At 40.9% G+C, this 17,941-nt stretch overlaps 1 protein-coding gene across 1 annotated transcript in view; it reads left to right on the top strand.

Moving 5' to 3' along the window:
* The window catches only part of LOC108015210 (calcineurin B homologous protein 1), a 45,479-nt gene that overhangs the window by 1,093 nt on the left and 26,445 nt on the right, over positions 1–17,941 (top strand). Inside the window, exons 2-3 of the mRNA XM_070997377.1 lie at positions 1,448–1,944; positions 4,719–4,873. The gene's annotated coding sequence lies outside the window, so the exon portion shown is untranslated. The remainder of the gene's footprint in view (positions 1–1,447; positions 1,945–4,718; positions 4,874–17,941) is intronic.

Raw genomic sequence — 17,941 nt, 5'->3', positions numbered from 1 at the left:
GCAGAAGGAGAAACTGCAGCGAAATTCCTCGGCGGCAATTGAAACGGAATTGAAATGCAATTGAAGGCAATCATCCATGAATTCGCTTGACTCCCGAGAACCCCTAAACAGGGGCTGCAAATAGCGATAAATGTGGGAGTGTTATGAACTAAAATTAGAATTGAGTGGTATCATTACCAAAATTTTGAGAAAGAAATATCAGAAATTAAAATTGAACTTAGGTTGAAGGGTTCAAAAGATACCCAGTTCTAATTGAAATGATCTGAAAGTAAAAGTTGAAAGATCAATCATTTTGAAATTACAGCAAAGGTGAATCCCTGTAAAATTCATGCTATAATCGGTCTTACCAATTGGATGAGAATTTTAGTTTCCGTTTTACTTGGAAATACTTTGTAATTACAAAGATATTTTAGCAAAATTATATTATATTAAGAGGGAAATAATGTGCAGGGTATTCCCCAGTTTATCATCCCCGTTTATGCCCCCAAAACTCCACTTAATTTGGCCGGAATTTCTCTGGAGTTATTTCCCCCCGCATATTTGTGGCATTCTGAAGATGAACTATGTTTCTGACAAGGGGCAGGGGTGGGTTAATGTGCACAAATAAAATAAAGGGGGTAGGACAGTGGCAGGGGGAAGGGGGCGCAATTTCGCTCAAAATGCAAATTGAGGCTGTCAAACTTCAAAAGCCGAAAAACAGAACACAAAAATCTCATTTTGGTTTTGTGCGCGGTTTCTGCTTTTCTGCTTTTAGCCATTTATCATATGGCCAGAAGTGTTTGCACTTGTGGTGGTGCCTCTGAATGCGAGTGCGAGTGTGTGTGTGATATGCTCTATAAGTTTTAGAGCCCCCCTTTTTTCCCGGGCCGTCACAAACCGAAAGTCAGTCAGCAGCCAGCAACAAAACGAAGGCAGAATAAAGAATTATGATTTATGACTTTCGCATGTTACTTTATTTTTATTTTTTTTTTTGGCTTGGGGTTTTGTTGTTTGTGAGAGCTTTTAATGCCTTACTGCCTTTGATGTGGCTCTTTTCCCCCGTTTCCACTGCAACGAAAATCACTTTTGACATTCGGTTCGCACAAATCGCACAAATCGCTTTTTGGCCCGGCTATTGGTCCGGCTTGGTTGCCAAAGCTTATTTTGACCAAATGCGGCGGACGTCAACGTCAAAATCAGCGGCATCGACAGTAACTGCGCATGCGTGGCCTCCCCGAGAACATTTGGGGTCAGGGCAACTAAAACTGCAACTCTCAAAAGAGAGCTGTTTCAGAAAAGTCATTGCAAACGGATCGTTTGCACTGATTTATAACTTTTATTTATTCCCAGCTATAAGTCTCTATCAAAATAATAAAATATAATTTAGGCCATCTCTGTTGTATGTTCAAAAATTCATAATATCTCTTTATCCAATAATGTTCAAAAACTCATATCTTTTTATTTCTAGGTACAGCATTCAGCTTGCCATCCAGCTGACTTGAGATTGCGCATACGCCACGTGGCCGACTACATTTACCAAATGCCCATCAGGATTTCTCAGCAGCTGTAAAAAACTCCCTCCCAGAAACCTTTTAGCTGCACTTGCCACATTGACATTCCTAAGTTGTATCGCTGCTACTTGGGAATAAAGTCATTTGCGGCTGATTTGTGGCTGGCATGTGAATTGCCCTCAAGTGTGCGAGTTTTTGCTGCCAGTCGATCGATGCCCAACCGAATCGATCGATCGATGGCCACCAGATTGAGCAGCCACAGCAAAAAAGAGAGAACAGAAGCTTTCGCAACGATCGTACCGATGAAGATATATGGAGAGATCGTGTGGAGATCGGATCGCTGGGGTGTCCCACCATCGCCATGAATATGCGATAGAGGTGCTGGCGAAAAAAAGGCACAAAATTCCTGTCATCGTTCAACTAATCAGCAAGTACTAAAGAATTTATCGATGGGGTATGAAAAACAAAATATTCTAACGAACAGCTATTTGTTTTTATTACACTATTAATGGTGTATCGTTAGCATCAGTACGGGTTACCAAAGGGCATTACTAATCAACTTGTTTTACGATGCATTTCTTCTCATTTTTACGAGCGTTAAGTGCTATCGATTTAATGGCGTTTTATCGTTATGATTTGTGATTTGTGTTATCGATCAATTTATCGAAAACAAACGATTAAATCGATAACATGTCACTAAATTGTATCCAAACGAATCGTCACATCTTTAAAAACCTTTTGGCATCTTGATTCATCATCACCAATCGTTAGGCAATGTCACAACTTATCGGTGAATTTACATCGGTCACGTCGCTACCCGAAATATCCCAAAAGTGTGACTGATGGGTGACTCAGAGACCGATTCGGATTCCCGTTCCATTTGCATACGATTGTACGAGCGATCGAATGCAAATGAATGGATTGTCAGCCGGTGCGATTGCACAACGAGCATTATATTAATAACACTTCATAATTGCGATACATAATGCTCGGGTCGAGGAGCACGGACCTGCATTTATCATCGGGGCGTGCGATGTGAAAACGCCGCATAAGTACATTAAGCATTTGACTTATAATATGTGAAACAATATATATATATATTTTGTCCATGCATCTACCGCCTCGAACGTTTATCGGTTTTTGTTTCGTTTGTTTCGCTACGTGCCTCGGTCGCACTCCACATTTCACACGAGCCAATAAGTGGGGGAAAAGGCCAAGAGCAGTGGAAACAATGCATTGCGGGCTGGGAATACATATTGAGAAATTTCGAAAGTACTTTCAGTGAATTTAACTAAAAACTTTAAATACCAAATTAATAATAGTATTTTTTTTTCAAAGTATCCTAACTGAAACTTCTCTAACCCGAAATATTTGATTATTTTTAGACCATAGAAATATATATACAAACATGTCGACAGCAATATTTACCTAAAAACTTTAAGTACCAAATTTTATACCTATAAATTTCGGTATTTTTCAACTAACCATGAAAATTAAATTAGTTTCAGGTTATGCTCGTATATGATACATACGGCTGACAGACCTATATCGGAAATCATATATCTGTCATTACCCTGCAAATAATATAAATATATAAAATAACCAAAAACATTTATTTCCAAATTAAAATACCTACCAATTTTATTATTTTATGTTTTAATCAACTAACCATAAAGTTGGGTTAGTTCTAGGTTATATATGATCCATACGGCCCACAGACCATATCTCAAATCATATATCTGCCACTACCCCGCAATTATCCAATCACATGCACCCATTTGAAGCATCCAAGTCTCAGATTCTCTTCTGATTTTCTTGTTTTCTGGATTTTTGCTTTTCCCTGCGTCATCGGATTCCAATTCAATCCTTTGCCGCATTGTAACAGAATGAAAACTTTGCCCACTTTGTTGTTTCTCATCTATTTCGATTCTCTTATTCATATTTCGAAATGGATTTGAGCAGAAAGCAGTTGAGGGTGGTGTTTGTGTGTGCCTGATTCGGTATCTGTATCTGTATTCTGGCCATAAAAATAAACTTTCATTGTGCGGATACAATCGCTGTACCTTCTTTTTCCATCTTTTTCTCTTTTCTGCTGTCTTGGCCGGGCTTAATTAAAAGCATTGCCAAAGCCAAACACACGGAAAGGCCAAAGGCAAACACACAGCGAGTGTGTATCTACGTATAAGTATCTCATAGATACGAAGAACGCTTCGGTTCCGTACGGTGCCCTTTTGTCAGCTGTTTTCCAATTAAGTGTCACTGCAGCCCGGGAGGGGGCTGCAAATCTCCTCGAAGATGGCTAGAAATTTACACTTTAATTAGGCATTTAGATAGCGTATATATCTGCCTTTGATTAGTTTGCTAATTGCAGGGGCGGGGTGGGTCTGCTATGCGACGGGGGTACGATCATAAAGCCCAGCTTTGGCCATTAACATAAAAGTTTACGAATAGACCCAGGGACTTATGGACTGGGCTTTGGGGGGTGGTGTATTTATCAGTTTCTCAGACTACCCCTCGCTTTGGCCAAAAATGGGACGCGTGGCGATTCAATTAATTTATTATTCACTTAAGAGCGCCACGGGCAAACAGAAGAGGGGTTGGTTGGGGGGGTGCTATAAGGTCGGGGGTCCCAGATAGATGGCATAAAAATGTTATAAAAATTAAGCGCACACCATGAAGGAAGAGGAGCGAACTGGCCAACAACTTTTCGCACATTCCAAATGCGTCCCGCTGTCGTGCCAAAAATGTCCTGACAACGGGTGGTTCCGGGGGGCAGTGGATGTATCTGGTGCAAATGGTGGGTGGGTGGATGGATTGGGATGGTGCACATTAACTTATGGGGAACGCGTGGCTCAAGTTTTACAGTTATAAACATTTCCGCGCACGTTCCGAGCGTTAAACTTTGGGAGCCACACAAAACAAGACAGTCCAGTCACACCAAAATATGAATTTGAAAATTGCTGGAGAGAGTGGGGGTAACAAGAAACCCGATGTGGAAAGTACCCTTAGAAACTTTTAATTTATTTTGGATTTTTTTTTTAAAACAATTTTAAGGGTTTTTTTTTAATATAATACTATTTTTTAGCATTGTAGTATAGTTAGTAAAATATGTAGCTTAATATATCATTTTTAAGCATTAAAAACAAATAATTCATATATATTGTTTTAATAACTTTTTCAGCTCTTACTAAATACAAATCCCTAATATAATGTCTTTATTTCTTATAGACATTGTACTATACCCGCTTGAACGTCGAGTGTATAGTAGGCCATAAAACTCAAACTGTCGGCGGCGATGTGAATGAAATGCCTTGGAAATGGAAAATTATGGAAATGAATTGGTTGACAGAAGGATCTGGATAGGGAAAGCTGCTCGAAAAGGGGTGAGTAACTAACCAATGGGGGTTGAAAAGTTGTGTGCTAACAATATTTTGGGCCAAAACAAGAGTTATTGTACCCAAAAAACTGAGACGCACGGGGAATGGGAAATTTGTGTGTAAATATATATCTTTGTGTATCTTGTGCATCCACCTGCGCACACCTGTTCCGCATATCTGTATTTATATGTGGTTAGCACAAGGCGTCATTAGTCACTGCCCTCCAGATAAGCGAAATCAAACGGAAAAACTTGGAGTGCAGTGGAGATATTTACGCTTTTTTTACGCGGTATGCGTGCAAGGACGTTCGCAATCGGAACTTTCATTAAACTTTGTGTGGGTTTTTTTTTATCATCGGAGGCTTATCAGAACGCTGCGTGTCAAAAGATGTCTTATCGGTGGAAAACACGGGCGAATGCGAATCTTATCTGGCCACCCTCTTCGCTCTTCGCTGGGCTTCTCTACGGTTCTTCGGTTCGCCGATTCTTCGGTTCACCGGCACTACGATTCTGCTGTACTCTCGTTCGATTTGGCGGAATCTAATTAATTTTCAGAGCTAATTCACTTTGTGACATCGTACCGATTTATGCTGATTAAGGTGACATTATCGCCGCTGCTCGCCGTTTGCGTGTTCTTTTTATTTATTGTTATTTATGGCCACTCTTGCCCCCTCTTTGTGTGTGGAATTTTATCAGAAAGCGCGTTTACTTTGTTTGCCGTGTGGCTTTTTCGGTTTTTCGGTGGCTTTTCGTCTCCAAGCCATTTAGAACACTTTTCGCACCTCGTTCTGGGCAAAAAAACAAAATAATAATAACTAAAGATACTTTTGTATCTACTAGATGCTCTCGACCATGCGACAGCTGTCAGTGGAAAAGCAAAGGCAAAATATCTCTGAAATGGAGACGGAGGCCAGCGCTAATCATCATCTCCATCATCATCATCATCTTCACAGCGGCCAAGCGATCATCATCGTCATCTTGGTGATTTTTATGAAGGAATTCGCATTAAAAGTCTTTATTGTGTTTATTTATTGCGAACGAGAATCGAGAACGGCCAAAATGGAAACACAGATACACACACACACACACACATCCATATCCAGCCATCCATCCATCTATCCACACAGCTACAAAGTAGATCTAATGGAAATTTCTGTGTTGGCGACGCTGTAACTGAAAAAGCAGAGGCGTCCGAAGGGGCGTTTTGGTATTGGTATTGCAGCTGGCAGCTGTTTGGAGTTCGGGGAAATCCCCCTGGTCACTGCACTTGATTTCTTTGTTCGCTACGCGGAAGAAGGATTTTCAAAGATTGGACAGAATCTTAAAACGTAAGGTTCACTAGAACCGAATCCACTTAAAGTGAAAACTTTAAAGATTGCCAAAAGTCCCTGAAAGCCGATTAACCCAAATATTTCTAGGCGAAGTCTTAACTTTTTCGGAGCCCCGAAAAGCAGAGGAATTTCAAAATTTATGCGCTTGGGGAGTGCCCAAAAAATAAAGACAGTGAAAAGGGAGCCAAAGAGATGGGTGATAAAGACAGGGAAGAGACATCAACATCAATTAGCGGACAACAAATGTGTCCCAAATGTATTTTTCAGCCCAGCCCTTGGGGGCCACGCCCATTGCACCTAGCTGCCTTATAAGGGGAACCCCCACACACACACACACTCACACATGGAAAATGTATGTGTCCTTGACACATATCCTTCCACTTGCTCAGCACGCACATGCGGATATGGATATGGATATGGTTATGTGTGAGTGGGCCGGGCCAACGCCTTGCGGGGCTTCACCCCAGAGCTTGGCCCTAATCCATTTGAACTCTCCCCATCTACACTTCCACATCCACTCTCCTCTTCAAGGATAATAAAACGAATTCTCCTACTTTATGGGCCAAGCGAAACTTTTGCGGCTTCCTTCGGCGCATGTGCCTGTGCCTGTGTGTGTGTGTGTGTGTGTGTGTGTGTGTGTGTGTGTGTGTGTGTGTGTGTGGATTGAAGTGCCGTAATATAATCCTAATGGAATTTACACTCAAACTTTACAATGGCAGTCAACAATAGCGAGGACACTGCGTGTCCTTTGTCATTCTCCTCTCCTCTGCCGCCGGAGGAAGCAATAGAAACTGGAACTGAAGGTTCGATATTGAGTTGAAATTACATCCGATTTGGGCCAAGAAAAAAGTTATCGTTTAATTGAAGGGAAATTAGGTGAATTACCAATTGAATTAATGCTGAGAAAGCCAAATCGAACTGAAAATAAAAAGTGCTATAACGCCCAGTGAAAAAAACGTTGAGTGAATTAACGCCCATACTTAGTTTAGTTATGTGTGTTTATGCTTCAATGGGCGTAACTTCACTGGGCATTGTTTTATTGGGCGTTATTTCACTTTGCATTATTTTACGGGGCACCCAAAAATAAAATGTATTTCTCGCACTCACTAGTGAAATTGCTCAAAACTTTGAACGGAAACTGGATCGAAAATACTTAGTGGCAGACAAACGCGAACAGATTGCAACCAAATGTTGTCTCGCCTGAGGTCCAAGGGGGTTCGGAATTGGTTTTGGATTCAGATTCAAATTCAAATTCAAATTCTGAAGGTCAAGTGCATTAAGGCAGGCAGGAAAAATAGAAGAGAAACTGGGAAAATAGGAACGCGCCACAATGTTTTCTTATTTTTCTTTTTCTTTCGGCTCCCCCATCAAGAAATATATATTAATATATATAGAGAGAGGGCTGCGTGCGTGAGCGTTGTAAATTGTGATTTTATTTGATTTGATTTTGGAGACCAGACCCCGTATCCTTGGACCAACACTGGCTTAATTGTGCGTGTCAGGCGGCCACAAAGCCACAAAGCCAGAAAGCCAGAAAGCCACCAAAGCCGCAACATGGACACATGCCCGTTCCGTCCTCGGCTGGGTGTGTTTAACCAGGACCAGCAGAGTCGGCAGTCCAAGGATCCCGGGTCGTTAATAAGAGCGGAAATGCTGGCGCCGACATTATCATTTTGGCCTTCTCCGCCCCCAAGCGGCGCAATTATGATAATTGAGTGAGCAGGAGTGCGGTGGGCATGGAGAAAACTCAGACTGGCAGACAGGTTAAATTGCGCGTTACTCGCAGCAAATGTGGCAGATTCCTGTCCTGGGCAGTGCCTCCTTTTTGATTGATTCGCACGGGAACGCGGCAAACAGAGTGAGGTGGGTGGCCCCCGCAAAAGACACTCAAACGACTCAACTGGCGCCCAATTGTCTCGAGGACCCCGAACTAAACCCCCTTAAAGATGCAGAACATACATACATTTTATTTGCCGGGGTTTTTACTGTTTTTTTGCCACACCTAGTGACGCACATAATTCAGATAGTCCACCTCCTTTGGAGCTATGAATTGATTGCGTGCTGGAAATTTGTTGTCTTTGATTGATTTCGCTTAACTTGTGCGTGTCGCCTGTGCGTATGCGTGATATTTTCGTTTAGAAGAAGCTGTGTCAGTAGCGTAGTCAGGATTTTTTTGGGGGGCGTTTTCTTAAACCTATTTTGTAGAACTTTTTTAGCAGAATGTTTTGCTTAGGATTTTATCTAAAAGGACGGTGGCGGTACAACTTAAAAACCCCCAGGCTACGCCCCTGACCAATATACTTATGCTAAGCTTTCGCTCTTTTCGTTCATACATATATGAATCCGTTGTGTTTGGAATACAATAGAGTACAGTTGTCTTTGATTGTGGGCAGTTTATGATGTATACTGTGCGTGTGGCGGCAGAGCAGTCGCAGCATAGGAAACTGCATTAGCAGAATTATTGAAAAAACATTTTTTTTTTGTATTTTAATGGGTTACAACAGTTTAAGAAAAGTATAGTATGTAGTATACTTGACTTGACTTACCATTAAATGCACAAATCGCCGTTCCGAGCCGAACTTCGCTGAGCTGAACTGAAATGGAGAGCAGAGAAGGGGAGCTGTTAGCTTTGATTAGCGTCTAATGTACAAACACGACGGATTGTGCACGGCATGGATTGAAAGCGGGACTGGGACCGAAACCGAAATCGAAACTGAATCTCAAACTGGGTTCAGAGTGGATCGACGGGCCCATCAATAATTGCGGCTTACGGCCATCTATTATGTGTGTTTACTGTGTGTAAAGACGACTGATGGTTATTGATTAGGCGAACGACCCCCTGCCCTCTCCTCCCCGATATATGGTATTATTTTTTGCTGTACTAGAAACTCTGTGGATGAATGCGAATGCGGACTTTAATGCGACTGTAGCTATATGGCTGTGCCATGAATCATCGCGAAGACAAAAGAAGAAACGATGCTAAAAACCAAACTCGCGTAGGTAGCGCCAATTTTTTAGGCAAACACAAATATAAATAAGCCCCGCCAAATCAAACCAAGCCAAACCAAACCAAACCAAAACCAAAAACAAAGCAATCAAAATGAGTTCGTTGACTGAAAGACACCCTGTTTAGGATAATCGAAATTAAAGTTACATTTAACAAGAGATCTGATTTCGATAAAAAGAATAATTACAAAATTCATATGGAACATGAAAGAGCCCATATACCCATTCTTCTTATGAAGAGTACGAAATCCAAAACGAAAATCAAACAATCTGACTAAAATGCACCCTGTTTTAGATAATATACAAAAAGTTCTGAGAAAATATCTTAGATTAAATTAAATTGAGTAAATTAGTGACTTTATTAAATATAGTTGTTACAACTATTCTTAGAGATACAAAAAGAAAATATGCAAAAGCTTATAATATTAGACTAACTAAATATGTTTGGTTTTCAATAGATCCATTAATAATTGAACAATTCTTGGGGATCGTACGGAACCCATATACCCATCCTCCCTGTAAGGGGTACGAAAGCCAAGCCAACAGCGGACAGAGACTGTCCATTAATTTGGCTTAAATCTCGAATCTTTCGCTGGGGATTTGTTTATTTGTTTATTCGACTTAATGTGGCCAGCAGAAATTCTCCCGGTGCTGAAACTTTGTATTTGGTTTGGTCTTCGAAAATCGCCTCCGGAACCGCTACTTCATTTGCATCGATTGTGTTATTTACACCGACCGAAAATTGCATCTTCTGTTTGCGCTCTTTAATGTCATTAATTTGTTTTCGGAGCCCCGAACAAGGGGATCGGAGATCGGGGACTGGGGATTGGGTATACGGGATTGGACTACCTGGCAACACAGTGGCTGCCGTTTCGGTTTTTTGGTTTTTGTTATTTTGTGCGAATTTTCGCGTTGAGTTCGCATTGAAATGTGCAAAAAACCCAATTAGGTGCAATTAACAGCAATTTTGTAGCGCTTCGGGCCAAAAAGGAGTGCGCCGAGGCGAATTGAAATGCTGAAATGTTGAAAGCCTGATTGAAGAGGAAAGTTTAATGGAGCCCTTGGTTTGGGCCCGAAAAGGGAATATGCGTGAACCGAATGGAGCGTAAAGGATCATTTAGGCATGGGCTTATAGGGGGTATTTATCTTGAAAGTACATATAAAGAAAAATAACTCAATTTAGCTGCTAAAAGAAAGTTTACTAGCAAATAACATATATGTAATGTTACACAAACAAGATTTTTGAGTCCGAAATGAAAGGAAGTCCGCACCAAGACAAACTGAAATCCTGTTTAACCAGAATTGGTAAAAAATATAAATTGCAAAGAATATATTATACGACTAAGCAGCTTGTACGCAATCCAAAGGCTATAAATATCGGATATTTTGGCTTGAATTCAAGACTCTAGCACACGGATTGTATCTGATGTTGAGCTGCTAACTTGTTTGCCACAGGAAAACCTGGCCCGCCTGTTAACTTGCAGTAATTACCGGGGCTTGGCAAGGGAAATGGGCATATGGATGTGTTGTTTTATGGCCTCATCAGCGGTAATATTCAATTCCAACTCGTAATATCGAACATCAAATGGGAATGGAAATGGGGATAGGAATAGGTACAGATATAGATACATTTATAGATATAGAAATGGAGATGCGATGCGCTGACCTTGACTCTCCTAATGAACGGAGGAGAACAAAGCCAGAGATAGAGTCTCCAAATGGGGGGCAATTTGTGTGTGGCTCTAATGTCCATTCGGGGCAATTAACCAACAACGACAACTGCTGCTCCACAGTACGAAACGGTTTCAATTTTCGGCTGGCAAGCGGCAAGCGGCACACACATTAAAAATTATTTAATTAAGTGATTTTAATTTCGCTTTTTCGCCGTATGCTTCTTCCAACCACTTGAGACGCCGATGCTGATTGTCTAATTTCATTAATCTAGGCGAAAAAGGGGGGCGCTCAGGGGGAATGAAACGAGACAACTGGCACTGTGCCAGTCAAACGCTCGTTTTGACCCACTGTGCGCTCGCTTTGTCAATTAGAATTTAGAATTTGACCTCTCTGCACTTAGTTGGTAGTTGGGGAAGGGGGTTCGGATTGGATTGGATCGAATTGAATCTAAATCGAAATCGAAATCGGTTCATTGCGTGGGACTGTCCGACATAAATCACACTTGAGTGCCGCCGGCAGAAATAATCGCTTAATTAGCCATCGTTCAAAGTCCAATTGGAATTGCACCTTCATTTTTAATGGCTTCCCGACTGGCGCCCGGCGAAAATCAATCCGTTGGCAGACGAAACGAGGAAATTGCCAAAAAAAATACACAGCTTGACATAGTAACAAACACAGTGGAATACCCCTCGAAAGACCAGAAAGAGAGCCATAATCAAGTTTAAGTTTATTTCCGATTTAAATATGGATATATTTTGGATTAAGTAGTATAAATCTACGTATATACCATGTATTTCGGCAGATGGTAGTACCCGGATTTTAATAAATAACTACTTTGGATTATCTTGATTAATAATCTTATAATGATATATGATCTTAAGTATGCTAAGCTGTAAATTGGTATACTATGTGTGTTGTAACAATCCTATAATTATTAACATCTCTCCAGGTGTTCTGAACCCTTTTATAAGGTATTAAATTACAAACTGGTAATTTTGTGTATTACATGCTATTTCACCGAATAGGAACATCAAACATCGTTATAATCAGCGAAGTGTATACTTATTTCAGTTTTAGACAGCAGGGTTTTATAGACCCTATAGTACTGGCCGCCCGAACCCTTGCCATGATTTATGGGAGGGGGCCCATCATAATCACAGGACGGGGCGTGGCCGGGGCTTAGAGGCCCCTTGACTGGGCGACCTTCGTTCGACTTCGGCGACTTACAAAAAACTTTTTTCACGCTGGATTTTTGGGCTTTGTCTCCGACTTTCTGGCTTTGTGGACGTTGTGGGCTTTTGTTTTGTCGGCTTCTAATGCTTCCGGTTCCACTCCTCAGATCGTAAGATGTGTGTAAGTTGTGTTGTAAGTTGAAGGCCTTGCCATGGCGATAAGATATGGCCATACTGCCGTGGAACTCGCATTGATTACCCGACTTGGCCTGGCCAATTTGGTGGCAAAGTACGCTGGCGACCATTAAAAAGTCATTACAAAAGCACAGCACACATGTGTTTTAAAAGGGGGTTAGGGGGCAAGGGGGCACTCAGACAAGTACCTGGCATAATTGCAGAGGGGCAATCAAAAGGTTTGGACCGCACACGGGAAGTTCCATGCCCAAGCCGAGTTTTGGATTTCCGCTGCGAGTCGTCGCCATGTCTGGCCCCCTTTTTGGGGGGTGGGGGGTAAATCCCCCTTCGGCTGGAGCCCATGTGTGTTCCCGTGATGATCACTTAAAGGGCTTTGGATTGACTTGTACTCATATTTGCCCATTGATAATGAACGTCAATTATCGTGTGCCCGTTTGTTTGCTTTGCCTCGCTTTCGGGCCAAAGGCATTTATAATTTTTTTCTTCATTTTTTTTTTTTTTTTTTACTATGGCTCCAACATGGCTCAGTTCCCGCTGCCCCGTCTTATCGCCATTGCGGGTTTATTAAGCCCAGACAGGCCGAACACCTCGGCAAACCCGTGATGTTGTATGCAGTAACTGTAGTGTAAGTTGACCGTGACTCAGTTTTGGCTCACAAGTATTTTCAAATAGTTTCCAAACCAATGCAATTCTTCCTGATATCATATATGGTTCTTGGAACCCAGGAAGAAAATCTTTAGATAAGCCTATCTGTGTAAATTCACCCATATAAATCGCAAGGCCACTTTTAAAACTAAAACCTGTACTTTCTTTGTATCGTAGATAACCCTAAAAATACTTGGCATATTTCCGCCCCCGAATAACTTAGATCTCAATAAATTTTGGCCGCTTTGTGTGGCGTCGTCTTTGATCTTTCGGCTAAGGAAATACAATGTAATTTATTTGCCACCTGAGAGGAGAGAAGAATCTTCGGATCCCAAGAGATCAGGTGGGGGAACCAGTAAATGTAAATGTCCGCCAATAAATTCGGACAGATATTATACCATTTTTTTGTTGGCACTACCAGCCTCAAGGCGATCTTGGCACACTCTGAGCATAAATTTGGAGCCACAGAATGGATTGGATACATTATATGTCCCTATATTTGGATAGTGGGTGGATGCGGATGGATCTTGTTGGGTGCCGCCTTTAGTGTTGTCGCGACTCAAATCGGCCGGCATTATTATAGTAATTGATTGATTGATTAACTTGCAGTCGGTAATTGAATCGAAAAGTGACCGGCGGGCATGTGCCGCTGAAATGGGCGTGGCACTTGGCGATCGGTCGTGTTTTGTTTGTTCGCTGCTTACAACAGTTGTCGCTTCAATGTCGCCGCTTTTCAGTTGCAAATTAATGCTGACAATGCAGCAGAAATAGATACGGCTAAAGCGCCGGCTCGGAATTATATATAGCTAGCTATATGTGCACATCCGATCTTGATCTATCTGTCTCTCTGTCTATCTATCTATCTATCTATCCGCTGCAAAATGGAACAATCGTTCCAGCACAGTCGAGTACATATATATTCGCAAACACATCCAACAAAAGGTCATAAAACAATCGTAAAAACTTGTGACAAGCTCATGAAAGTAATACAAAGTAACCACAAAGTGAGAAGAACTCAAATCACTCAGAGGTTTGTGAAAAAAAAATCCGAAACTGGGCAAATAACATTGTAATATTGTTATTTAAAGTTCCTCAAGAGGGGGGTATTTATAAGGCGGGGTACCTCCAAAACCACCTAGCCATGGTTATGATTTTGATTATCATTATGATTACGATACAACAAATACTTGATTGCCCGTTTGTTGTTTTTGCCTTTCTGGGGGCTTTATGATATTTTAATTTATTTTGAATACCAAATGAATTGCTTATTGTTTTAAATGGAGGTTCGGATGGGTTTGTTTCGATTGCTAATTAGCATAGCAGAAACAAGTTGAACAAAGCTCGGAAATACAAACTAAAATAAATAGATGTAGAAGTAGGAACAAACAAAAGAGCAGGGGAAAATGAAGAAATACTAAAGAGAAACTAGTTTCGACTAATGAATGGCGGTGTGCGTGAATGGGAAGTTGCAGATACAGATGGAAAAAAAAATAAAAAATACATTTATATATAGAAGAAATATGGAGAGAATATGGCAAATGAAATGCCAATGAACCAAAGAGGCCAAATAGCTATTTTTCTTTATTTCTTTGCCGCTCATTTGATTTGCTTTGAATAATTTATGAATGCTTTTGCCATTTGGCGAATGCAAAAAGGAGGAAAACGATTCGCCACTAAAGACTTATGGCCACTGGCCATTCGAAAGTCGCCAGTCGGAAATGGAATTGGAAATGGGAATGAAAATGGGAAAGGCTGGGCGAACTGGGCGTGAATTTGGGATAGCGATTGGAATTGGACGTAAGATTGGGACGTAATATTGCACTTCAAAATCGGTCAGCGTGTCAGCAGGAAAGAATTGGGTGACTAATAGAAAAACTTGCTACTTTGTTAGCAAATTTTTCTTAGTCGAGCTTAGCATGAAATATCGACGACTCCCACCCACACCCACAAGTCCGCACACCCACACACTCTGGGGCAGCAAAGTGTAACGAAGTTAGAAATCCACACACACACACAAAAGCAACAAAAACAAAAAGCTTTTAACGCCCACGCCAAGGCCAGAGCTAATTTGCATATCTCGACGCGCATACTCGAAGCCCGAAACAAAAAAACTAACAACCAAAAACACCAAATAAAAAACCGGCGAGAAAACGGCGAGTCTCTGTTCTACATGCCCGAAAGTACATAAATACATAAGAGTGGTTTCAAAATGGAGACAGCTCAATAAACTCCCCGAATGTATGTGGACGGAAGGCGCCAGCTGGGCAGGAAAGTCGCGATTTGGATTGGTTGAAAATCCAGGGAATTCGTTGATGGGGGCCACCAAATAGACTAGATACTTGTGTACTTATTAACCCTTTACCTATTTAAATGTATGTGGATAGATGGTGCCAGGTGGTCGGAAATCTAGGGCTGTTGTGTTGCTCGGAAATCCAGCAAATTCGGAAATCGGGGTCACCATTTGGACTTTTTCAGAAATATACCTATTCATTTGCACGTATATTTAACCTTTACCTAAAAATGTCATTAACTTTATATGTATTTAACGGTTTGGATTGCTGAAAAATCTAGGATCAAAAAAATGTTTGAGTTCGGGGTCACCAAATTGACTATTTAAAAACTATTCATATTAACTCCTTATCCAAAATTTAAATGTAACCCTACAAACATATCTTTGAATGTATTTCATTTCTAAAACTGCAAATTAGCTTGCTTTGCTTTGGCTTGGGATGTCAACGACCTATTGGCAATGGTTGGGGTCGTCATATGCAAGATATAACCGTTGGTATCCATTGTAGTAGGTGTTTTGCCAAATCTTAACTGGAAATGAAAGTTTCAAGCTTATGTGGGTAGAATTCAGAGCTGCAGTCACGAGAAACACCCCATGGTGGTGGGCTAGCCGTAAAACCGTGACCCGCGTCGGGGTCACCAGCTGTACTATGCTAAATTTCGGCGCCTATGCTGCGGATATCCATGCTAATGTATACGCCAGATACCCAGATACAATGGTGCCATGTCCATGTGCGTGTGTAACTAAATACAATGCAAATTTCTTTCGACTCAATTACTCAAAAGCAAGAACAACAGCAAATGTCGAAATACATTATCACACAGACACACAGGCAGCGCAACGCACATGCAAATTATATATATTTTACACCCCCATGACGTTGCAGGGGCATAATTAATTAGTTGAACGGGGCACGGAACTTGGACCGACTCGACTGTTCGGGTTCTCGGATTCTCGGCTCTTGCTCTGTTTTTTTTTTTTTGATCTTTTTTGGGTCTTGTGCTAATGAGTCCATATTGTGCGAAAGGCAACAACAAATACAGAGACAGCAAACAAACATCGCACAAAATAAAACGGAAACGTGGCCAAAAGCAGGCAGACAGTGTTGCCAAATAGCTTTAAAATAGCCAAAGTTTGTGAGAATCAGGCAATTCTATTTTCATTCGCTGATGGATTGTTATACTTTAATGGAAAATATTTAAAAATTCATGATTGATATATTAGAATTTTGTTTTAGAAGCACCTGAGGCTTCTTTTTGATTTTTAAGGGCAGATGGGGTGACAACCCTGGCAGAGCGAGCTATTAAAATGGATTCCCGCCGGACTTCCTGGCCATATCATATTACTGTCTCTCTTTTTCTGTGTGTCTGTCCTCCTGTTTGCCTGATGGACATGACCCAAAAAACAACAACGGGGTAAGTGACCCATAAAACACGATATGCAGCAGCGAAAGTGATGACACGGAGAAAGAGAAAGAGGCGAAAGCGAGAACGAGAACGAGAACGAGAAAGAAAGAAGCCAAACCTTCGGGCTTCGGGCCAAGCCCTCGCGCACACTGCATTAATATGATTAGCAGGAAGATACATACATATATACAGAACCTGAGGAAGGAGCCAAGCCAAACTAATGCCATTTCCTGGAACGCGCCCAATGTCGGTGGAAGGTCATTCTCGGGCGCCGTGGGACAGCAGTTGACCTACCATATGGCCAAGCCACTATACCACCATACCACCAAAAAAAAACCCGAATAAAATTCATCCACCAGCTCCGAAAGAGTGGCTCCGAGTGCAGCCCACGTGCTAAGAGCCAAGATATACATAGGTGGGGGGTTATAAGATCCAAGGGGCTCTATATACACACACATATATGTATCTTGCTGTGTGGGCCGAACTCAAATACACCAGCTACGGAAGTGCAGCCGCCAACGTAGCCGCAAAAGTACATATGTACATTGTACATAGCTGGAATATTTAGTTAATCTAAAAAGAACCCTGTTAAGATTGACCAAATTTAAGATACAATTATAAAAATTATATATTATAAAGATATATTATAAAGATCTGTTAGAAGGTAAATCCACACATCCCTAAACGCCCCTGACTACGATCGAGTATTTAAAATAGGTTTTCTGTATAAATATTTGGTATGATACTATGTTAATCTAGTTTTTGAGTGAAAACCTGAATTATATATCATCTTATAGATTAGCATTTGTTAGAAGGTAAATCTACACCTGCCTAAACGCCCCTGACTAAAATTGAATATGGAAAATCTTTTAACTGTATAAATATTTTATATCATATCATTATGTTTTAGCTAGTTTTTAAGTGAAAACAGGAATTATATATCATCGTATGGATTAAAGTCTTTAAGTAGGCGAATCCACATCTCTATCCATTGAACTAATTGAAAACTCTTTCTTTTTGATATCTAAATTTAGTTGTGAGCATTATTTGATTAATTCCCGATTAACCCTAAACCATTTGTTTTTATTATTTTCCGACTATTTGTGGAGGAAGTTTCTTAAACCTGATGCTCATTTATCACCCGTTCCGTCCAACAGATTGGTTCAACATTCAATTTCCCTATGCAAATTAACAGCACAACATTTTTGTCTGGCTTTTTGTTGTGTTTTTGGATTTATTTATTTTGTTTTTTGTTGTTTTTTTTTGGTTTTTTTTGGTTTGGGTTTTGGTTTTCTTTGTACTTTTTGAGTTTGGACCTTGAACAAGGTGAAGTTGATTGCTAAGTTGTTGTTGCTA

Source organism: Drosophila suzukii, chromosome X (assembly GCF_043229965.1).
Source record: "Drosophila suzukii chromosome X, CBGP_Dsuzu_IsoJpt1.0, whole genome shotgun sequence".
In the NCBI taxonomy this organism is placed as follows: domain Eukaryota; kingdom Metazoa; phylum Arthropoda; class Insecta; order Diptera; family Drosophilidae; genus Drosophila; species Drosophila suzukii.
Note: the sequence above shows the minus strand (reverse complement) of the source record. Positions and strands in the feature narration are given on the sequence as shown.